Source organism: Prionailurus bengalensis, chromosome F2 (genome assembly GCF_016509475.1).
Source record: "Prionailurus bengalensis isolate Pbe53 chromosome F2, Fcat_Pben_1.1_paternal_pri, whole genome shotgun sequence".
Classification (NCBI taxonomy): domain Eukaryota; kingdom Metazoa; phylum Chordata; class Mammalia; order Carnivora; family Felidae; genus Prionailurus; species Prionailurus bengalensis.
This window is the reverse complement of record NC_057353.1, coordinates 20,517,123-20,541,782: the sequence shown is the minus strand read 5'-3', so window position 1 is coordinate 20,541,782 and position 24,660 is coordinate 20,517,123. Positions and strand designations below refer to the sequence as shown.

The window sequence follows — 24,660 nt, the reverse complement described above, 5'->3', positions numbered from 1 at the left end:
GTTTTTTTCCAACTAATTATATCTAAGTTGGGAAGACCTTGCTTTTCCAAAGCATAAAACTAATCCAAGTAATATTCAAATGAGAATCCTCCTCCAATTATTGGCGCAACTCTCCTGCGTCCCCCCAACATCGCTTTCTGACTCTAAAGAGAGGACTTCCCAATAAAAAAAAAAAAAAAATTTTGTGATTCATCCTGGGACAAGAATGCTCCACCAGGTTAAGTTCTACACACTGTGGGCTCTTTTGCTTTATTATGCGATTGCTGGGTGGCACGCCTTTCAGTTCGCCTCCTGCAGTCGCATCCCTCCATCCCCTCTGGAGTTACGGCTGCTACAGGAGAAGCCTATCCTCGTAGGAGCGGGAGACTTGATGGACGAGGGGGCACCTCCGGGCTGTAGCAGCAGACGCTGGGCGTGTGAGGTGCGCCCTAGGGGGGCAGGCTGCTGGCAGAGGGGCCCGGTCTGCGCGCCGGCGGGAGGCTTTTCCCGAGACGAAGCTGGCACTTGACTTTCCCCGATCTTCGTCCGGGGCATCTTCCCTGCCGTCTGCAGCCCCAAGGACCCACTGCCTCCACTTTGCAGCCCCGGCCTGTCCCATTCTCTCGCTTTCCTTTTTGGCACTGCCCTTTGCCCTCCCATGGAGTCATCTGTTTACTCTCCCTTCACTTGCAGTCACCCGTAGGTCACCCTCCCTTTTCCACATTCACCCACTTTGTCCCCTTTCCCTCTCCCCCTCACTCTTCACCTCTCCCCGAGTCGCCTTCTCCGAGGAGTCTGCCGACGGAGATGCTGCGGACCCCGCGGCCAGGGTCTGCTCCCCGGAGAACCCTCCGTCCACCTTTGCCCCCTCCCCGGGGGCGCAGGAGGCAAGTTTCCGCCCCGTCCTTTCCCCAGTGACAGGACTTGGCGGCGGCCACGGCCAGGGAGGCGGAGGGAGAGACGGCCTGGCTCCCGAGCCCCCTCCCCTGCTCGCGAGCTCGCGCGGTCTGTGTCTCTCTCCGCAAGTGCGGAGACGCGGAGGAGGAGGAGGAGGAGGAGGGAGTTGGGGGAGGATCTCCATTGAAATAAACAACCAGGCAGCAGTTATTAACACGGGAACATGGCGGCCGCAGCCTCAGCCACAGCTTCGGCGGCGAAGGTCAGCGCCGACGGCAGCCGGCACCTGACGGCGTGACCGACCCGAGCCGGTAACCGCGCCTTCCCTGGGGGCCGTGAGGGAGGGCGGGAGGCGGGCGGCGGGCGGGGGGCGCCGCGTCCCCACCCCCGGCTGCGACTGCCCTTCCTGCGCCGAGCCCGGCAGAACCGTGCGCCGCGGAAAGGGCTGTTTTTGTGTGCGGGGACCGCTGCCGGAGTGTGCGGAAAACGGGAGTTGCATCCCGGAGGCGCCGCGAAGCTGGGGAGTTGGGGCTTGGGGGGTGGGGAGGGCGGGAAGCGGCGGGGAGACGCGGAGTCCCTGGGAGAGAAAGGAGGCGCTCCAGCGCTTTGCGAGAGCTCTGGAGACGAGTCCCGGAGCGCGAGGCGGGCGGAGGCTGCAGCCCGCGGCGCCGGCGAGAGGTGAGAGCCGAGTCGCGGCGGGGAGGCCGGGGGCGCGGGCGCGGCCCCCGCCCGAGGAACCTGGCGCCCGCCAGCCCGCCCGCTCGGTGCGGGGTTGGCGAGAACCGAGGCTCCTGTCCCCTCGGGGGGAGAGGGGCTGAGACGGGAAGGTGAATCCTGAGAAGGTGCATTCTTTAATGGAAACGCGGAGCGACTGCAGCGGAGGGTGGGTGTCGGGCGAGGGGAGGCAGGACTCGGGAAGTGCTCGGGGGTGTGTGAAGGTGAAGCGCGATGTCAGGGGCGGCCGGCGGGGTGAGACACTGGGAGGAGGGGATCGGCGGCCCGGCGGGCGGGCCGGGCCCGTGTCAGCGCCGGGGGCGGGGGGCGAGGGGCACCGCGCGCCGCGGGCGGACGGGAAAGAGCTGCGGCGGGCGGGGCGGGCGGCGCGCTCGGGCCGAGCAGGCCGGGCCGCGGTGGGGGCGGGGAGCCGGGGGCCGGACCGCGGCGGCGCCGAGCTGGGCTCGCCCCTGACTTAACTTTCTGGGTGCGGGCATGTGTGCAGGAGGCGCGCTGGGGCCGGGGCTGGGGGCGGGAGGCGGTCCGGGAGGTTCCGGGTTGGCTCGCCAGCGCCCCCTTTTCTCTCCCCCTTCTCCCCGCCCCTGAAGGGACAGGCCCTCAGGGCCCCAGGCGGGAAGCGGGAGGGGCCCTCCCGGCCGACTCGCGACGGTCACGCCCCGGGCCCGGGACACTTCTCCTTCGGGCCGCTGGGGGCTGCTGAGGGAGGCGGCCGGGGTCGTCGTTGCGTGGTGGAGCTCCCGGTCCCCCGCCCCTCGCCCCTCCGGGGAGTCCCGGAGGCGCCTCTTCCGAGATCGGGGGTGGGTCGGTCCCTGGTTAGATGGTTCCTCCCTCTTCCCCCTCCCTCTAGTGGTTTCCGGGGCCTGCGGGACCGAGGGGCGGGAATCGGGGACCCGAGCCCTTTGCACTGGCCCAGAGCTGGACCGGGCCTAACGCCTTCTGGGTCTGTCACTGGCAGGGGAAACTTTCCCAAACCGGGGACCAAGCCTGAACACCTCCGCCACCTCGTCCTCTAATCCCACTCCCACTCCACCTCCTCCAACGCCTTCCCCTCCCACCGACCCGAATCTCGCTGCGTGTGACTGATGGGGCAGTGAGCCAATCGAAGGCGGGGAGCTGACCTGCCGGGTGTCGGTAAGCCAATCGTGGGGACGGGAGGAAGGAGGGGGGCGGGGTTGCTTCCCGACCAGTTAGAGCCGAGTTGCACGCGGGGCGGGGGAGTCATGGAGACGCCGAGCTAGCGACTCTTGTCCATCCCTAGTCACCCGTTCCTTGGTCTTGGTGTAGTGTCACTTATAGGGTCTCTGACCCGGGAGGCACGTAGTTCATGCGAGAGAGTGTGTTTTTCTTGGCACCACACGAGACGTCGTTTTGACACGATGAGGTCTAAAGCCACTTAGGATGTGGCAGTAACTCTCCGAGGCCCGTTTCTAAAATGGCATATGTTGTAGTGGTCTCTTCTGGACCTCAGCGACCGGTTTATGTGCAGAGGATCATAGGAGTTATTAGTTTGTTTCTTCCTCACTTTCACTCAGCTACTCCAGCGTGGGGACAGTGAAATTTGAAAGGGTTCTCTGAAAATGAAGGCGTCGGGATAGTCTTACGTCAGTTGATTATTGGGAGTGTAAAGCATCATTGTTTGTAATGGCTTCACTGGTTCCTTGTTTAATTAGACCGCCAGTTTCCAAAGTGCAGTTGAAAGTTAGGCTTTGGGGGTGGCATTAAAAAAAAAAAAAGTTGTCGTTTATGGTATGCGTTTTGTTTTTTTCTTTTTCTTGAGTAAACAAAATGAAGTTAGGAACCAAAGCATCACTGTTTGAGACGTAAAGCGTTGGTTTTTAGAAAGCAAAGCTAGTCAAAGAATATTTGTCTACAGAAAAAAAAAAGTCTAAGTGAAACGTAGTTTGCTAGATTACTTCCCGCACAAAAGATTCTTAAAAATTAATTAGTTTTCTTCTTAAACACTGTTGAATTGTACAGTGTGTGGGTACTTTTCTGGTTTATGCAAGGTTAGGAGACCTCTTTGGCTGTTTTATGCTGGCTGTTGGGTTCAGTTCAGTGACTTCCTCAACTCTTGACTTTTAAGAATAAGGAGGATAGGTCTTTGATTCTCTAGAAAGAGCACAGGTTGCTCGGCAGGAATAAACTGCCTTTTAAAAAGGCAGCAGCTGGGACATTGCTTTTTTATGTGTGTGTGTATGTGTGCTCCTGTCCTTTGTTGGTGAGGTTTAGTGCACACTGACAGCAACAAGAATCCTTTTCCCAACTGGAATTTGTAAAAATCTTTGGGAGTTCAAATAATGAATCCTACTAAACTGAGAATGAATCCATTCATTTTGTGTTAAGTATCCCATGAATTTAACTAATCTTGGGAGGCTTATTATTATTATTATTATTATTATTATTATTATTTTTGGAGGTACCTTATGTGCATGATATTTATCTCCTCTATAGTGGCTTCTCAAGCTTTTATAAATATTTGGTCACCATAAGAAAGAATTGACAAAGAACTGTAGTTTTAGGGAACAGTATTAACCATGCTCTATAAATGTGTTCTGTTGTAATATACCATTCTCAAATTTATCATGTGAATTCTTAATTCTGTATAATTTTGAATGTTTGTGTAGACAAAAATTAATTGCATTTTGCTGTAGCCTTTGAGGTGTTATTTTAGTGACAAAATCTAAAAACTGTGAGGATAAAACAAACATTTAGCTGCTAGAAGTAGGGAATGTCATAAATAACATTCAAAATTTGACAACATTGAAAACCCCCATTACTAATTTAGTTACTGATGGCCACTCTGATGTGTGCCCTTTTCTCTCTTTTGTATGCGTAAAAGCAACACATTAATTTACTTCATTCTCTACAATGATCCTTGAAAATGTTCTCAGATTCTTGGTGGCAGACAGTATCAAGTCCCTTAAAGCCTGGCTCGGGAGGGGGGGACCTCTCAAGCATATGGAGACATCTAGAAAAAGATGTGCATCGTCAGCTGTGATTCCATTGTGTGCTCTCAGACTAGATCTGAGCCTTCTTCCTCCTGGGGATTTCAGTCTTAACAGAGGAGTTCTTTGACTTTTATATGTCAGGGTACTGAAACGGAGGGTAGAAAAAAGCTCACCATTTCTGAATTTAATATTTTTTAGATAGTTTGGCTCTGATTTTTAACCTTGCATTGGTTAAATACAATTTGCATGACTTTCATTCACTGGTAGAGGAGTATTTCACTGGAAATGTAAAATGTAAGGATCGGAGGGAGACTTGGGCTGGGTTTGAGTGCATAAAAGGGTAACGCTCCTTGGTTGGCTATATCTATAGCTCTATCTTATTAAAGGTTTCCAAGCCTCACAATCGAGGACCTGTGAGCATTGCTTTCATCACACACCCTATATTTAAGGATTGAGAACCTTAGCTGTTTCAAATCACATCAGGGTGAAACGTGATCCATAAGTTGACAGATTGAATTTCTTAGGAAAAAAAAAAATGATTGCATTATATTGGGTTTAAAAGTGATTCTTTTAAGCAATCTTAGGAGGTCAGCAAAAAAAAAAAAAAAGTCAACAGAAGGTCAGTTTTCTGAAATGTGCAATGTGTTCTTGATATTTTGGCCACTCTTATGTCGTGGTTGAAATTATATTTAAAGACATAATTAATGCTTAGCTATTTTTATGGCAGAACTGCTATTTAAGAAATTATTGGCTTTTCAATATTCTGTGTTTATAGTTTTGTTTGGTAATTTATGTTATTACATGCTCTATCAATTTTAAATTAAGATAATAGGAGGGAGAAAGAAAAGTCACTGCCTTAAGGTATTGGTCTTTTATTGCAATAAATCTTAAAAATCAGCGGGAAATTAGGATCTTTTCCCCTAACGAAATAATCAAACTATATTTACATACCAATAATGAAAGCCATTCAAAGGAAAACAGAACAAAACCCTTAGTTTTTTATACTCTCCTATCTGAAGCTCATTTACCACTCTGCCATGTTTTTTAAACAAAAAAATATTCTTAGCGTTTATTTCCTTTTTTGTTTTAAAGGGTTGTAGAAGGGTTTATGAGTTGCGAACTAGAAAGAATGTTATGTCATGTTACTCTTTGAAGTCTATTAAAAGTAATGTCTGCAAAAGCTGTAAAATACAATTTTAGGTCATAGACCCTCAATTCAGACAGCATAAAGAAACTCATACTTTATGGAGTCTGGGTACTAATTTGTAATAGAGGTGGGAATGTGGCTTCCCACCTCTGTTTTAGAAGCTGGTGTAGTTTTTCTAGCTGTTGTAAAACTGAGGCAAAACTGATTCTGAAAAGACTGGAAATCTTAAAGGTAAACTTGTGTGTTGAAGGTAACTGAAGTGAAAGGACTACATGATTGTTGGGTAGATCACAATAGGGCTTTTGGGGCAGAGAGTTTATGTCTGTCCTATGAAATGTTCATCAGTAACCACATTTCTGGCTTCCAATGGCTGTAATGACATAATGCAAGTGTGGAAAAAGTGATTCTAGGACACTTTTCAGTTGGTTCCCTAGTTGGAAATTTCTAGAGGAGCATTAAATGAACAGAGAATCTATGGGGATGCTTTACCGAGCTGCTTTTGAGGCTTTTGGACTTTCAAGTAAGAAAGAGAGGAGAACTGCTTGTAGGTAAAAGTTATTGGCAACTAGTTAAAGGTTCTGAAAGAAAAACTAATTTTTAATTTGAGTATCAGTTGATAGATACATGGAGAAGTGGAGTTGGCAGGTTAAATCTGGTAGAACTTATGCCTTATAGGGAGCTAATCATGACCTGTTAAGAGTTCCTGATGGGTAACTTAAATCTCACATTAGGCTTTTTAGATCTTGTCTTCACATTCTTGTCTCATTTAACCATTGTTTCATTTATTTGTTCACTTATTTATTTGATGAGTTTTTGAGTATCCCCCCGTTGGTAGTTTACTTTGATAGTATAAACCGTTCATTACAAATCCTGTGATTTAAGAGGGAACAGAGTGGGCGATTTTGAAAAAATGTTTATTTATTTTTGAGAGAGACAGCACAAGTGAAGGGGGGTGGAGCAGAGAGAGAAGAGAGAGAGAGAGAGAGATCTCACGACTGTGAGATCATGACCTGAGCCCGAAATCAAGAGTTGGATGCTTAATTGACTAAGCCACCCAGTGCCCCTTAATGGATGGTTTGTTTTGGTGGAGGAGGAGGTGGAAAGGGACATGTTCACCTTAATTTTCAATTAGCTTTGATACTAAAGATCTGTTTGTGTGTGTGTGTGTGTGTGTGTGTGTGTGTGTGTGTAATTTTAATTATGTATTGTCAGAAAATGTTACTTTGGGTTTGGGCTGAAAATAGGATTATATGTTTATAATAAAAAGGTTGTTAAATGTCCCCTTGACTGATTAGCTTACAATCAAATAAGTTTCCTTTAACGAAGGTATGAATATTTATGATTAGTGTTGTTTTATTTTCTCTGGAATTGTGCCAGTGCAGTCAGCATGGCAATCTTCAGCTGGTGGAAGGCATGAGGGCAACAAGGCAGGGACCTCCCTGTTTTGTGGAGACGCTGCCTTGTGGCTGCGTTAAGGCTGACACATCCTGGGCCTTCATACCCTAAGTTTCTAAAGGATGGAAAACTCCCTGTGCAGCCTTTCCCAGGTGTTCTGCTATGATTATTTGTTTTTCTAGATTTAACTTGTTCTTGCTCTTGACTAAAACGTCTGTATTGGGAGAGTAACGACAATACAACATAACCGATAATAGCATTGAGTGCCAACAACCTGTTAGGGGCTTTCTGAGGTGTGTATGTGTTTTGTTTTGTTTTGTTTTGTTTTTTGCCAAAGCCCTATAAAGTAGAGGTTACCTTGTTTTCTAGAAGATGAAGCTTAAGGGAGGTTAAGTCATTGTGCATATGAGCGAAACGTTGGGGGGAAAATTATCCTTGACCAGCGAGTGAGGGGAAGCAGATCATGAGTATCAGAGGGAATGGCGAGCCTAAGAGTGTCTTCCTTGTAAGAATCTGATAAAGAACAAGCTTGCAGGCTGTCAGTCTAGTTGTTTAGCCCATGGGAGGGATGAAGAGATGTGAGTGGTTCCGGTCCTGCAAACTATGCCAGCAGGTGTCTCGCAAAGTCTTGCATCAAGGCAGGCCTATCCCTGGACAGGCGTTACTTAAGATCTACAAATAGTCTCCAGCTTTTTTTCCTTTTTTAATGTTTATTTCTTTTTTGAGGGGAGAGAGAGAGAGAAACAGGGTATGAGTGGAGGAGGGGCAGAGTGAGGGAGACACAGAATCCGAAGCAGGCTCCAGGTTCTGAGCTGTCAGCACAGAGCTCGACATAGGGCTCGAACTCACGAACCGTGAGATCATGACCCTAGCTGTAGTGGGACGCTTAACCAACTGAGCCACCCAGGGTCCCCAAAAGTCTCAGCTTTTTCGTCAGCAGCCCAGTGTTTAACAGCTATTAAATTGCAGGGTTCTTGTCTTTTAATGTTCAAAAAGTAAGAACTGGAATGAAGTAAAAATAGGTAACATTTATTGAGTGTTTCCTAAAAACGTGGTGCAGGGTTACAGCACCCTTACTGTATATTCTTGTGTGTTTCTCCCTAACACAGTGAGGTGGGTGTTCTTGTTATCATTCCTATAATATAGTTCATGCAGTGGAGGCACAGAACCGTCAAGTAACTTGCCAAGGGTCACACAGCCAGACTACCGGAGAAGAATTTGAACCCAGGCCAACATTGCCCCTCAGCCCTGCCCCCTTAGCGTGTGTTCTCTTAGCTAGTGGGCCACACTTCTTTCAGCATAATGTGGTTGTGTCTTATCAAGTGCTTCCTTGAGAGAACACAGATCAGTGATTCTCTAGTAGGGAAGAGGAAAGGGGTAGGAGCAGATTTTGAGAAAGCACATTCTCACAATAAAAAGCTAAGAAAATAAGCTCTAGAAAACTTGATTGTGGGGACTAGGGAGAAAACAGATTGACAGCACTATAGGGGATATAGGTTGAGAAAGGACGAAACACTGATACAGATATTTGGCTTATATCTTTACAATATGTTTAATTCTAGTATGTTTCACTATCAGGTGGTGATTGTGTGACGCATGTTTTACAGATTTTGTGCAATCTATGTGGCGTGGATGACTTGGTGTTGAGATACTGTAGTCTCAGAAGAGGGCTGATAATATATTCAGTCATCTGACTTGTGCTCTGCTATTTGTGGAATTCTTCTGTCTGCTCAATTGTTTGCAGGGAGTGCGGAGAGCTTTCAGGGGACTCTTTCACCTATGCACGCGGGGGGGATTAGCTGCACTGCCTTTAGTGTTGTAGCTTCTGGGGACTGAAGACTTGTTGTCATAGATGGAAATATAATGCATGATATTTTCTGTTACTCATTTAGTGTGTCTATATGAAATGTGATCCCACATATTCCAAGGCTTCACTTGCAGAGTGTGAGTTCTGAAAGTTCCTGTTGTTGCTGACTGACCTCTGCCCATTGAAGTACCCATCTAAATGAAGATTCTTTTCTAGCAGATTATTTCTGCTTATCAGATCAGCTCATTAACCAAACATAAAACGTCTTCCCTTGCCTTTGGTAGTACAGTAGCATACGTAAGAATATTTGATATTAATTTATCTTAAAATTTCTGTTTCTATTAATATGCTTAACGATGAAAAGCTTTCAGTTATTGTCGAAGTGTAAATTTAAAAATGGAGTTGCATATCTTAGAGAAACTTACAGTTTCACTTGAGTCATTTCTAGGCCATTTCTAGAGTCAAACTAAAGGGAAAATTTAGATAGCTATGTGGATAACAAATTTTTAAAAATATATTTTTAGGGACATAGAGCAGGTGACTCTGGATCCTGGGGTCATGAGCTTGAGCCCCACGGTGGGTGGAGAGATTACTTAAAAAAATAAAAATACAATTTTAATGTGCTTGTATATATTTTAAAAATAGCATTACTCATAAATGTGTTTATCAGGTAATCACCTCTGGTTATTATTGAAACATAGGTGCTGAATTCTTTCACATATACTTTTAGATTCCTGAATAAGGAATATGGAAATTCCTTGCTAAAAATCTGAATGTCAAGGGTGTGAATTTCTGCATATTTAACATTAATGCCATTTCTTGAAATTACAGAAGTTGGTCTCAATAGTTATGGAAATAGGCAGTAGGGGCTGGCGGGGGTGGGGGGAGTGGGGGCTTGAGAAGATTCTGCTGTCCTGTATCTGCCTCCTTGTGCCTGCAGCCTGATGTGGGTCATAGTGTTGGGTATGCTGTGCTCTGAGACTAAGCTCCTGCATGGCTCAGTACTTTGAAGTGAGGATGGGATGGGAAATAATGGGACAACTTTGGACTGCTTCAATTTGGGTATAGATCTTTGTAGACTTTTTTCCTCTGCTTTCGTTTATTTTTCTCCTTTGGCTTTCTCTCTCTTTTTTTCCCTTCAAGTTAAAGACGGATGATGGCTGGTAGTGAAGGGAACACGATCAAGCTTATGGAGGAAGTCTGTTACTATCATTAAGTATTTCATGTATGATCATGATCTATGGTTTCCCCCTTTACCAAACAGATTGGCTCTGCTAACAGCACTTAGTGGAAGCTAGCTATTTGTTAAGTAAGCCATTAGGTTGAAAACAGATCACTTAACAGGCACAGTGCAGTAATTGGCTGATTTGTTGTTGGAAGTTGGTCAGTTGCTGGACAGCATTGTGGTCTAGTAGACTTGGGGGGCTGAGTCTCTGTTGTCTAATAGGATTGAGTATTACACTCCCTAGCTTTTATGTGTTTTATTTCTTCCTTGTTTAAGGATATTGTTACAAGCTCTAGAGTGTTAGATGTCTTGAAAGTGTTCATTAGATTCAAGTGGTCCAAATGGCATAAATTGGAAATATTAAGATGATTTAAGATTGATGAAAATTGTAACCAAATTCCTAAAGCCTTAGGAATGTCTGCCTCTTTGGAGTTTCTGGTAGTATATTGTATTTTAAATTTCTGGAATTCCATTCTGGGGCTTATGTTATGTGTATTTTTCTTACTGCTGTTTTAAGTAATAATGTCTTGATTCCTTAAGGCTTTTCTGTAAGAGTGTGATATAAAAATATTTATCCCATTTAAAAAATGTCATTTTTATTGTATTGTAGCACCACTAGAATCTTTTCGAAGTAAACACATAGTAAGTGTAAATAATGGAACCTAGTGAAAGAAGTGGATGTCATGTAAAGCTCTTTGATTTATGCTGTACTACCTTTTAAGTAGGAGGTGTGTACAGTTAATTAAGAATTTTAATAAATGGGGAGCCTGGGTGGCGCAGTCGGTTGGGTGTCCGACTTCGGCTCAAGCCATGATCTTGTGGTTTGTGAGTTCGAGCCCCGCGTCGGGCTCTGTGCTGACAGCTTGGAGCCTGAGCCTGTTTCACATTCTGTGTCTCCCCCTGTCTCTCCTCCTCCCATGCTCATGCTCTGTCTCTTTCTGTCTCTTAATAATAAATAATAAAAGTAAAAAGAATTTTAATAAATGAAAGGCTTTAGCCAGTTAGATAGAACACAAAAAATGACATGATATTCATTGTGAAGTGAACATATTGACAGTGACAGTTGATGGTAACAAAAGTCAACAAAATGCCTGGACATTGAAGGACATTAGAAAACAAAATTGGAGCATTATCCTTCTGGTTAGAAGATGCTCACATAACGGCATTCTCGTAATCATTGGTGATCTCATTTTAATAGTAAATATTTTCACTTTGAGAAAAGGCATTCAGGAGAAGATGGTCAGGAGGTAAAGGGAACCCCAGATATTTGACTCTAGGAGAGCAAAGCTTTAGGCGGGAAGGAATTGGGTCTGGATACCTCTGGCCTGGCCTTGTGTGCTGGTGGTAGGGTCATTGAGCTGGACCTCCTGCAGAGGTTAGGACTCCCCCTAGGAGAGGTGCCCTTCTCCCCTCCCACCCCACCCCACCCCCCCCTTACTATCACTGGGGGCAGCTGCTGACCCTGTGGTGGGGAGGAAAGGGAGAGCCTGTGCCAGATGAAACGTGGGTTAAGTCCCAGGGCATGAAGGTCCCAGATGCTCACCTGCACAACTTTCGTTTGTGTCTGGGTCTCCCACCAGGAGCTGGCCGGCTCTCATGTATAACATCTTCTGATCTGTATCCGTAATTCAGGCAGTGCTGACGGCCTGTGCCCTTGAGGCACCATTGAGCCCCACGGCCCTTCCACCCCCGTGCTCTGTGAGGTGAGAAGTGAGGGGATTCCTCCACCTAAAAGCAGTTAAGACCAGGTGAGACAAGGGAAGACCTTCAGGGGCTTGTGATTTTCAGAGGCTGAGTTCCTTGCCTTTACCTGGCTTGGCCTTCAGAGGAGTGAGGGAAGCTAACACCTCGCCAAGGGATAGAGTTTTCTTTGCCATGGGGAGCCCTTTTCCATTCCCTTCTTGAGAAATTTCCCATTGAGGTTCAGGTGTTTCCTGCAGGTTCATCGGAGATTTTCTGGACCTGCCTCAGTTGTTCATAGTGGTTTATTGTCTTCCAGAAAGAGATCGAGTGTATAATGGAGATGGGGGGAAAGCTTTCAGAAAGAAGTTGAGGTGGCGTGGAGAGGAGTTGCTGTGTTGGATCTAGGCTAAAAAGGTTAGGACCATGTAGATGCAAGATATCAATGCAGTAGAACAGCCTTGACTGAAATGTGTAAAATAATGAAGGTGTATATGGAATAAATCGAGAGTAGCAGGTACAGGCCCTTGCAGCTTGAAAGACTTTAAGGAAGCACTACTCCGTTTTCCACTTGATCATACTGAGCAGTTAACTTATAGTACTTGAGACTTTAAGTGGAATAGGCTATTTATACAGGCTTTATTTTTTTTTTGGAAGGTTTAGATAGGTAAATGGTGGCTTAGTTCCTAAAATCAGTAAAACAAATGAGAATTTTTGATACACATTCTTTGGAGCTTAGTATCAAGGAGAAAAACCATGAATTAAAATGCTCTGAATAATCAAGCATTAAAATTTGTCTACTGTGTTCAGTAAATATGCTTAAAATGATTGTATGCATTGGCTTATCTGAATGCAACAGGTACAACAGGAAATAGTACGTGTTTTCTCACTGGTTTGCTAAAAACTGGGTAGTAAGTATGGAGTACATATGTGTATATTTTTTGTTCATTTATTCTTTCTCCCCCTCCTCCAAAATAGTATTATAGAACAGCTTAAAACCTTTCATTTTTAAACTGTATTTGGACTGACTGAACAAATTCTCCTTTTGCACTGTAAGTCATTGATAGACCGATCTTCCCCAAATACCCCTTTTATAATAATACAATTCCCTACACATCACAGAATGATATTCCTAAACACTTACTAGATAGGTCTATCACAGACCCATTTTCCTCCTATTTGTGCTTTTTACATGAGCCTTTGTACCCGTTAGTCTGTTCTTCCTGGCCTCCCGTGAGCCTGTGTTGACCATGCAAACTCACGCTCTTTGATTTTGCCCCCAGAAAACTAATGAGTTATTCTGCAGTTCAGGAAGCAATCCTTTGGTATTAAACTCAATTTATTGGGAGTTTATATTGTTCTCAGTTAATAGCAGAGCATATGATCAAAACAAAGAGACATGGAATCCAGCAGTATTCAAATGTTATTAGTAAAGATGCTTATTACATTGCTTACAGATTTTATTAAAAAAAAAAGGTCCACTTACCTTCAAAACAGAAACAATAAAGACTTAAATTTTGGGCTTTGTTGCTTCTGTAAAACTGAACATTTTTCACACTGAGACTTATTATCTTTTCCCCTGCAGAATATTTTGACACTGTGGTGAGAAGAGGGATTAATAATCTCAGTTTATAGTGGAAAGAGGAGAAAAAAGGTAAAGAAAGCCTTGGGGAAATTCAGTAGTACTGGAAAGGTAATAAAACAAAACCAAACACAAAGAAAGTATACCAGGGTTGGCACTTAAATACTTCCATTGAAGAAGTGATAAAAAAGAGAATGAAAGCGTCATTTGAAGGGCTGATGTCTCAATAGATAAATAATGAAATTCTACAACTATCCAAAGAGCAAATCCCTCATAGTCCACACATAATATATACTTGTGACAACACCTATAAAAACATTCTCAACCTCCTTCCCAAATCTCTACTTAAACAATTATTCTCTATATTTTGGGATCATTTTATTTGCAGAGTAATTGAGAAAGCTATCTGTCAGCTATTTACATTCTGTCACAAGCCAATTATATATTAAAGTAGTAGAAACAGTATACACCTCAGGTGGAAAAACAGGGTGGTGCTTGTGATGTACAGGGTCATATCTATGTCCTTTCCTTAGCTCCTGTGATCTTCAGTAATGTGGTAGAACAAGTGGCTAAATAACAGCTATTTCCATGCTGTGTATGCTGCTGCTTTCTCCCTCCTTCTTTGTGTGTGTGTGTGTGTGTGTGTGTGTGTGTGTGTGTGTGTGTGTTAGATAAACTATTTGAAAGTAAATTACAGATGCCCCTTTATCCATAAAGCGCACTGCCTTAAAATAAAGGCATTATTTTATATCACCGTATACAGTATGAATGGGACTATTCAACCCAAGAAAACTAATGTCCAAATAACAATTCTCTAATCAGTTTTCCCAGTTGGCCCCAAACTGTTACAGTTTTGGGTTTCAAACCAAGAACTAATCAAGTTTGCTCACTGTATTTCACTCTGTAGTCTCTCTTACTATGAAAGATTTCCCCTAGTTTTTACTTGTTTTTTTTTTAATATTTTAACGTTTATTTATTTTTGAGAGAGAGAGAGAGAGAGAGAGTGAGAGAGAGAGAGAGAGAGAGAGAGAGAGAGTGAGCTGGGGAGGGGCAGAGAGAGGGAGAGACAGAATCCGAAGCAGGCTCTAGGCTCTGAGCTGTCAGCACAGAGCCCGACACGGGGCTGGAACCCTTGAGCTGTGAGATCATGACCTGAGCCACCCAGGCACCGCCCCTGTTTTTAGGTTTTTAGACTACTTTTTAAATGTTTTTTTTTTTTAAGTTAAATTTCATTGTGGCAATATCTATAAAATTTGCCATCTTATAATTTTTTAAATAATTGAGTAGTGTTAAGTGCATTTACATTGTTGTGTAACCAGTCTTTTCAGTGTTTACTTCAGTTTCTCCAGGGACCTCTGGCTGGCTCAGTCCAAAGAGCATATGATTCTTGATCTTGGGGTCATGAGTACGACTTCCCAGGAGACTCCTAGAGTTCTCTGATGGTAAACCTTCTCAGAGGCAGCATTCCTCTGAGAGCCCCACGTTGGGTGTAGAGATTACTTAAAAAAAAAAAAAAAGACTTCAGTTTCTCCAGAAGTGTTAAGAAAATTAAATTGTTGGGGCGCCTGTCTGGCTTATTTGGTGGAGCATGCGACTCTTGCTCTCAAGGTTGTAAGTTCTAGCCCCATGTTGGGTGTAGAGATTATGTAATAAAATTTTTAAAAAAGATAATTAAATTGTTAAATATGTTAATGAATTTGATCAGGGCTGAAGGATAGCATAACCTTTGAGAGCTTATTGCTTGAGATAGTGGCATCTTAGGACTTTTTCTTGGCATGCCCCTTCTGAATGCTCCTCAGGTCTGGGCCCAGACATACGTTGTTCAAGTGCACCATAGGGAGATACACCTAATGCTGAGGGATGCAAACATGGAGGGAATGCTGCCTCTGAGAAGGTTTACCATCAGAGAACTCTAGCAGTCTCCTGGGAAGTTGTAGATTTCTCTTTTAGGCGCAGGATGGGGGTTGAGGCGTTAATTTTATAGCACTTGGCTAAATAGAAAGCTTTTTTTTTTTAATTTTTTTTTCAACGTTTTTATTTATTTTTGGGACAGAGAGAGACAGAGCATGAACGGGGGAGGGGCAGAGAGAGAGGGAGACACAGAATCGGAAACAGGCTCCAGGCTCGGAGCCATCAGCCCAGAGCCTGACACGGGGCTCGAACTCACGGACCGCGAGATCGTGACCTGGCTGAAGTCGGACGCTTAACCGACTGTGACACCCAGGTGCCCCGAAAGCTTTTATTCAAACACTTGTTTGGAGTAACATTATAGAGACAAAAATTTGCTGGGATTTTATGGAGTTTGGCAGCTTGGGTTTCTTGAATGCTTGACTGCACAACTTTGAATTTGAAGCTTTCTGTTTCTTTTTCCTTTTTTTTTTTTTGCAGTGTCTTCATTTATTCTCCCTTCAGACCTTTTGTGCCTCTCCTCCACCCCCATGATTTCCAGCTTTCATTTCTATTTAACCTCCTGTTCTCTTCATTGTAGAGAGCCCTCTTGTCTTCCCTTGTGAATCACAGTGCATATCTGGGATTCATTCTCACTTTGAGAAACAGAATATAAAAGTAAAACTCATTCACAGGTGTGCAGATTATACCAGAGAGGTACCTCGTTTTGTCACCTACCTAATCCAGTGGAGAAGTAGTTATTATTTTAAGTAGGCTTCATCCCCAGGGCAGAACCCTATGCGGGACTTGACCTCACGATCCTGAGATCAAGACCTGAGCTAAGATCAAGAGTGGGACGCTCAACTGACTGAGCCACCCAGGCGCCCCAGTAATTATACTTAATGTAGATCTGGAAGCCTCAGTGGAAAAGTGGTGGGTGGGAAAAACACTACCACTCAAAGAAGACAAGAAATGACACAAGAATTTAAGAAAACTCCAGTATAGCTCTCAACTTGAAACTTTTAGGCTCCTGGAAAATAAAAAACAAGGTTATCTTCTCTTACTCTACCTAATACTCTCAGGGAATGGAGTATTGTTAGGCTAATGACCATGAATCCTGTACTTCCCGCCTCCCTGCGACAACAGGACAAAACAAAATATGCTGCTCAGGAATCATGAGAATGTTACTGAATTAATATTTGTACTGAGAAATCATATACCTGGGAGATACATAAGAGGCGTGAAGAATGGAAAGAAAAGTGGGGCTGCACTTAGTCCTCTTTTTGTTTAACACATCTGGACAATTTTAAAGTGACTAGAATTTAAAATAAGTGACTCAGAAATACCATTTTCTGATACTTAATTGATTGATTGCAAAACTTTCCTGAGCTGTCTTTCAGATATACTAAGTGATAGCCCTCTTGTTCATCCCTTTTTGTGTGCATTGTGCTGCTTTTTAAAAAGTTTTAAATGTGAGAAAGGGTTGGACAAAAAGTGTAGTCGCATTTCTGAGTGGCTGCGGGCTACATTCCAAGCAGATAAGGTAACAGGTAGCAGCATGGCTCCGCTGAGAGGGAAGTACTTCATGAAATAGAACCAAAACAGGGACACTATGGACAGGTGGGGGAGGGGCACAAAAATAATATAAAGAAAGTGATATTATTATAAAACAGGTGCTATACAAAACCCTCAGAAAAGGAGTGGTTGTGTATCTAATTTTTCTGGTTTTGTTTTTTATTCCTTTGTGCACCTCATATTTTTAAATGAGCCATTTAGAGGAAAATACTTTTAAAGATTTTAGTTTTTAAAGTAATTTCCACACCCAGTGTGAGGCTTGAACTCACAACCGCAAGATGAAGGGTTGCATACTCTACTGACTGAGCCAGCCAGATGCCTCAAGGAGAAAATACTTTTAAAATGTGACGTATTTCCCATCAGGTTCTGCACTGACAGTGCAGAGCCTGCTTGGGATTCTCTCTCTCCCTGGGATTCTCTCTCTGCCTCCCCCCCACCCCCATAAATAAACTTTAATAAAATGTGAAGTATTTTCCTATTTTCTAAACTGATTTGAAATGTGCTAAAATTCACTAAGGTCCACGTCCTTTTCTCAGTTACTGACCTGTTTGTCTCTCTATCATGTAACTGTAAACTGCAGAATTCTAGGTAACTCCTGGACTTGCCTTTCTGTCTCTTCACTGGGTGTTACTTTTTGTGTATGGTGTGTGTGTGTGTGTGTGTGTTTAAATGACAGTGTCTTTTGTCCTTTCTGGTTTTCTGCATTTTATCTGCTGTGGGTTTAGAAACCAGATAACCAGATTTGCTTGTTCATTCAGCAAAAATTTAGTGAGCACTTCCTATATATAACCAGACAATGGGAACACAAACATTAAAAAAAGAAAAGGCCCCTATCCTTGAAGATCTCACAGAGAAGGAAGGAGTCACGTGGGCAAGTAATGACAACATATGCATTAGAATAGGAAATTGTATTAGAGGGCTAGTCATATATTTTATGGGGGCAGATGTTCATTTTGTGAGGTGAGGGAAGGCTTTATAGCTGCTGGAGTGTTGGATTGAGCCTCAAGGGCTGATTTAGATTTCATCAGAGAAAAGGTATTCTAAAGAGAGACACGTGCAAAGGATGAGCATAGAAAATATCATAGTATGTTCTATTTTTCTCTTATTATATATGTACTTTTTAAAATATGCACTTTAAATAAGATCTGCATGAGAATCTGAGAAGCTCCTATCTGTAAAACTGGTAATCTTTAGAGCACGGAATTGGGGATATTTATTTTGAATGTTTAGAAAGAAGCCTTTTTGTCTCCTCTTCATTTCTTGCTTGTGTTCTGGATTAGGGAGTTCTGTTTACTGTTGGTGCATAATATATATCCCTCACTTGGTGGCATTATGCTCACAAATGTGGGACACAATTGGAAAAGCCATGATAGACATAGCTTATCTGCTCCGTGACATCTGGCATTCAGCTAAGAAAGTCTCAAAGCCAGGGCTTGGCAATGGAATCAACTGAAGGCTTGCTCACTTTCATGCCTGCTGTTTGATGTAGGCTGTTGGCCATGCCCTCATCTGAGTTACATGCTCAGATACCTACAGATGCCCTCTCTACCTAGCTGCTTGGGCTTCCTCATAGCATGGCGGCTGGGGTTCAAAATGTAATCTATCCAAGGATGCCGTCACCCTTTATGACTTAACCTCATTAAGACACATGGGAGGAAGGATGATTTATTGTTTTTGAGGTCTCCAAAGTGATTCCATATGAGATGTAATGAGCAGCTGTTCTTTAGTTCCGTAAAAGGCAAAGTTTTTAAACTATGTCTAATGAGATTTTTAGATGTTTAGAAGAACTTTCTGATAAAAAATTAATAGGCTTTTTTTTTTTTTAACTAGAGGAAATGAGATGATTTTAAAGAAATTTTCTGGTAACAGATTCTCTGTTTATCTCCAAAGAAAATTATAGGGCATTAGTTAATCTTTCTAAAATTTTTCTTTAAATTCTAGAATTACCTTTATTTTAAATACAGAAAAATGTGGCCTATTGTTTTTCTTTCCTATTCATGTATTTATTTGGTAGAACTTTTGATTAAATTATAATGACATATATTTTTGAACTGTTTGTTTTACCGGGAACATTTCTAAGGAATTAGCCCTGAAAGCCACTCACGATATGAGTAATCATTAATATAGTCCCCCCTTCAAGCATCAGGAGGGTCCTGGTTCAGCAGATCGCTTTATAGATTAAGGCAGCATTCTGTTCAAAAGATGCTTTTTTCATGTGCTGGGAACATGGATGATAGAGTTTTTATTCTAAGTCTCTAGTCCAAATTTTAAAATGCATAAATTGTCTACCTAGCTTCTAAAAATGGAAATTCCAGTGTCTCACTGGGATTTAGAAAAAGTATAGAGGGGGTCTCTGCTTTTAAAAAGAGACTCTTCAAGGGACTCTGCCAGATTCTTTGGAGAGCCAGCCTTGAGAGTCCCCTGGTTTAGGTCATGAGCCAAGGTAGTGGTGTGTGATTCTTTTCCCATTGGGATATCCCAGCAACCAGAAACAAATAGAGGGTTAGGGATACTCAGTGTGAAGATTGCCCCGCAAGACCGTTTGTTGTCTGCATGTACTAGTTGAGCTCATGATTCCATAGTAAGAAATTTCTCAGTAGAGAAGATCAGAAAATCGTACAGTGAAGTAATTGACATCTAACATACCATCAAGCACAGACCTGTCCTTGGGAAGGGCATTTCACTTTTAGGGATAAAATGAAAGTAAAATCTTTCAAGATCTTGTCATTAGTTTTTCTTCCTAGTTACTCCTATGATGTCACTGCAGGGCACAAAGTTTATAAAATTCTTCTTAGAGAATTTGCTAAAACCTTGTGGAGTGTTCTGTCGAAAGATGTTAACATTACATATTACATATGTTATATATACCAACAAACTTGGGAGTTTTTTACATGCAAGAGTTCTTTGGTTTTGGAATTTATTTATTTATATATTTTTAAAAAATTCTAGCCAGTATGGAGTAGCATTTAAGAGCCACATTGTCTAGATTGTGGTCTGGCTCCATCACTTGAACAGATGTGACCTTGTGCCCCAATTTCCTTAAATGTTCACTATTGTTATTATCATGACTTTATATCTCCCTCAGTGGTCAGAGTCTGAGACCCAATTGGTGTTCAATAGATCTTGACTAGTTTTTTGTGATCGCAATTCAGAGTAGATTATTTTAAATGCAAATTGAGGGGGATTTAAGGAACTACTTAGGAAGCCAATCCTGAAGACTAGAACCACATCTGTGTGGTCAAGTTTTTTTTTAAAACCACCTTTCTTTATTAATTAATGCATGTTCCAGAAATGCAGGGGTGGCACAACACTTTATATTATACAGTCTATAAGGATACATTATAAACTGTTTTGTAACTATAAACTGTTTAAAGTAAATGTGCTACCACTCTGATTATAAAATGATTATTATTATAATTGCATTAGCATTTTAGTACCTAGTAGGTCTAATTCAGTGGTTCTCGACTAGTGGGAGTAGGGAGGGAGGACAAGGATTATTTGATGTATTATTTGGTCCTTTTTTATATCCATGTGGTTTCTTGGTAGTTGAAGGCAAAGCTGATAGTGCTGTTTTATGCAAAAGGTTGAGAAGAGGGTGCTTTAAATTAATAGAATTAAAGTTTCTTATGTTTTGGAAAAATTTGGGAGGTTATTTTTAAAATTACTCAGAGGTGGTAGAACATTTTATTTATCCTATTAAACATAGCACGGGCACGTGGGTGGCTCAGTTGGTTAAGCGTCTGGCTCCTGATTTCGGCTAAGGTCATGATCTCATGGTTCAGGGGATCAAGCCCCACGCCGGGCTTTGTGCTGACAGCACAGAGCCAGCTAGGGATTCCCTTTCTCCTCTCTCTCTCTGCCCTCCCCTGCTCACGCACACTCCTTCCCTCTCTCTCTCTCAAAATAAGTAAACTTAAAACAATTGTTAAAAACAGGTCCAAAAAATCAAGTACATAAAATACACCTTTAATTAACCTGGGAGATTGAATACTTATTTGACATATCTAAGTGTTGGTCTTAGAGGTGGACGGTGGTATTCTCTATAAGAGATAATACTTAGATTTCTCAGGGAAATCTAAGGAGACCTCAATGTTGGAGTCATTTGACGGGTTTGATTTAATATAAAACCTCTTCTTTTGAGAACACTACTGCATACAACTTGACCATTAGTTTTGATTAGTTGAGACGGTGGCTTAAAGCACAATAATTTTCTCAGAAAAAGTGAGACTCTTGCTAAGAATGGTTGGACATAATTCACCGAAAGCAGGTGTTTGTTTTTTCTTGGATCCTGAATGTACCCTATAAACAGATGTTACAAAACCACTTGAACAGCCAAGGAAAGAAAGTCTCATTAGCCGTTCTCCACCTCAGCTGTCTTCATTGTACAGTTTAGTTAAGTCTGATCATCAGTAATAGTTTTGTTTTCCCTAGAGATAAGTTGACCCTCTGAATTGTTCTAGATCTAGCCTGTTCCCTAGATAAGTTCACATTTCACAAATCATAATGAGGGATGCCTGTATTCAGTTGTGTTTGCCCACGCTTACTACACAAAGTACACACTGATTTACCCAGAGATGATGGACAACTTTATATAGCTAAATTGCCTAATGGGGAATTTCCAGATCCACAGGGAGAGATGAGAGAGTTACAGTTACCGATAAAGTACATTTAGAAGGTTGGTTTATGAAGTTCAAAGGAATGAATGCCTTTTCTTATTAGTAGAGTATGAGCAGAACATTTCTGAATAGCATAAAGAAAATTTCTTGGATTGATTATAGTCCACATCTATATATAGAATGGAATCATTTAAAAATACTTGGCTTAAATTGGGAGTCCAACTTAAATATGCTTTATAAATCTTAGTAATACTGTTATACTTTAGACTGGTAACCATTACTTCACTTCTAGTCAAGCTACTGACCATGTGTCATGACAGGTTAAGGGACTGAAATAGAAGGAGATGGTAACTCCAGGTCTAGCTCCTCCCTGGTGAGAGTTTTTCCTTTTACGTCTGACTGTCGCATGTTCACATGGGGAATAGCATAACCTCTTTCACTGCCTAGCCCCTCTTTTTATTTTCAGTCAGTCTGGTGGCTTGGCAGGACTTTCCCGGAAGCCCATACCTTTCTGGAAGTGCGCACCTGTGTGCACCGGCATCTGAAGGAACGCTGTTAGGCTCTGGGTGCTTTACCTAGCATTTACCTTTCAGAGAGATGCCACGGAATTGGATATGAAAATTCACTGTCTTCCTACCGTTTTCCTTAATTTTTTTCTTATTTGTTTTTAATCTTGAAATAGGAACGTTTATTAGTAAGTCAAATGAGCTATTGAGTCAGAGCTGTGGAAACTGTGGGGTACCATCTGTGTAGTTTGTGATGTGCCATATCAACTCATTTGAGCTTTTAGCAGGAAAAGTGATCTAAAATTACAAAGCATTATTATTAACACAGTTGGTTCTATAGTGGAAAAGGGTGTGAAAAAAAAGAATCTCTGGGGGACAGACTGCTTTTCTGTATCAGTTGTATTAACCCTTCTGGAGCATGTGATATTATTTAATAATTTACCAATTGGTCTTTATCAGTTTGCTATCTTGGTATGTTGCAGAAGAAATGTATCCATGTTTTGGCTTAGATCAGACTCATTTTTACAGGTAAACTGTCATTTTCATTCAGAGTAGATCTGTGCTAACTTCCCTGCCTCATTCTTCTGGGATTCCTGAGCAGCAGTATCTGAGAGCTGCATTTTGTATTTAGATATTGTTGACGGGCCTGGAGCAACAGATACTTGAGCTTTCCCCACAGGGCATATTGATGTTTCTTGATCTATGACTCTATCACACTGGAGTCGACACTTCTTTGTTCTTTTCTTCCTCGTTTAAACAGAACAAAATATGTCTTTAAAAATTTTTTTTCCAGTTTTATTGAGATATAATTGAGATATAACATTGTTTGAGTTCAGGGTGTACAATATAACGATTTGATGTATATCTGTATTGCAAAATGATTATCACCGTAAGTTTAGTTAGCATCCCTCATCACATAGTTACACATTTTTTTCTTTGATGAGGTTTTACTTTGTCTTACCAACTTTCAAATATTCAATAAAGTATTGTTAATATAGTTACTGTGCTGTACATTACCTCCCCAGAACTCATTTGCCTCAAAATTGGAAGTTTGTACCTTTTGACCACCTTTACCCATTTGCCCCACTCCCTTCCCCTGCCTCTGGCAACCATCTATCAGTTTTCTGTTTCTGTGATTTTGGGTTTTTTTTTTTAGGTTCTACATATAAGTAAGATCCTACTCTGTATTGCTTATTTTAGCGTAATGTCCTCAAGATCCATCCATATTGTTGCAAATGGCAGATTGCCTTTTTGTGACTGAATAGTATTTCATTGTATATGTACATAGTATTTTCTTTATCCATTCATTGGTTGGGAGGCCTGTAGGTGGTTTCCATGCTTTGGCTATTGTAAATAATGCTGCAGTGAACATGGGGGTGCAGCTATCTCTTTAAGACAGGAATTTCATTTCCTTTGGATATGGACCCAGAGGTGGATTGCTGGAACATGTGGTAGTTCTGTTTTTAATTTTTTGAGGAATCTTCCTACTGTTCTCCATAGTAGTTATGCCAGTTTATATTCTCACCAACAGTGCATGAGAAGTCCCTTTTCTCCACATCCTCCTCAACTCTTGTTATTTGTTGTGTTTTTGATGACCCCTATTCTAACAGGTGTGAGATGATAGCTCATGGTGGTTTTCATTTGCATTTCCCTGGTGTTTAGTGATGTTGAACACTTTTTCCTGTATCTGTTGGCTATTTGTCTTCTTTGAGAAAAATGTCTATTTAATTCTCCTGTCCATTGATCGATTGATTGTTTATTTTTGAGAGACAGACAGAGAGACACACACATAACGCAAGTTGGGGAGGGGCAGAGAGAGAGGGAGACACAGAATCTGAAGCAGGCTCCAGGCTCTGAGCTGTCAGCACAGTGCCTGACGTGGGGCTCGAACCCATGAATGGTGAGATCATGACCTGAGCCAAAGTTAGATGCTTAACCGACTGAGCAAACCAGACACTCCTCTCCTGTCCATTTTTAAATCTGATTTTTTTTTTTTTTTTTTTTTTTTGCTCTTGGTTGTATGAGTTCTTTATGTATTTTGGATATTAATCCCTTATCAGATACATGATTTGTAAATATTTTTCCCATTTTGTAGCTTGCTTTTTCATTTTGTAGATGGTTTCCTTTGCTGTGCAAAATATGTGTTTTAAATGTAAGCTTCACAGTCTGCTTTTACGATTCCTTAGTCTAGCCAATTTATTATAATCCAGTTAAAAATTGTCATTTTTGGATTGTGAAAGTGCTCTTTCTCTGTTAGTTGGGCATCCTTCTGGTTTCCATGGCACTCTCCTAAGAGACCTTTCGGGAGGAAAGGTGAGCTTCAGCCGACTGATGACCTTCCTTCCTGACCTTCACCAGACCACACATTTGGCTACTGATAGCTTATCTCATGTTCTGCTTTTTTTCTGTGTATATTTAGGTTTCGTATGTGTGATGAAATTATGAACTCCTGCAGCAGCAGCAGCTTGGGATAATGTTAAGTGAAAGGAACTTGGATTGGGATGTTTTGGAATCAGTTCTAGTTCTGGCTCCTTTACCCAGGAGTTGAAGGCATAGGCAGATTCTTAGTTTGTAAAAATATTCTCTTGTAACTCCCCTAACCTCAGGATTTTGTGAAAGTAAATCAGAAAATATAAAGGCTTTATAATATGTCACTACAAATACTATTTGTTGTAGTTATG

The 24,660-nt window shown here is 42.2% G+C and overlaps 1 protein-coding gene across 8 annotated transcripts in view; it reads left to right on the top strand.

Moving 5' to 3' along the window:
- Positions 1-285: 285 nt before the first annotated feature.
- NCOA2 (nuclear receptor coactivator 2) overlaps positions 286-24,660 on the top strand; it is a 293,750-nt gene continuing 269,375 nt past the window's right edge. For 4 of the 8 annotated variants that reach the window (XM_043601182.1, XM_043601180.1, XM_043601175.1 and 1 more), the window contains exon 1: positions 286-1,187. The gene's annotated coding sequence lies outside the window, so the exon portion shown is untranslated. Of the gene's footprint in view, positions 1,188-1,267; positions 1,555-24,660 lie in introns of those variants that run through there. The other 4 variants (XM_043601183.1, XM_043601181.1, XM_043601176.1 and 1 more) reach the window with 1 other exon arrangement.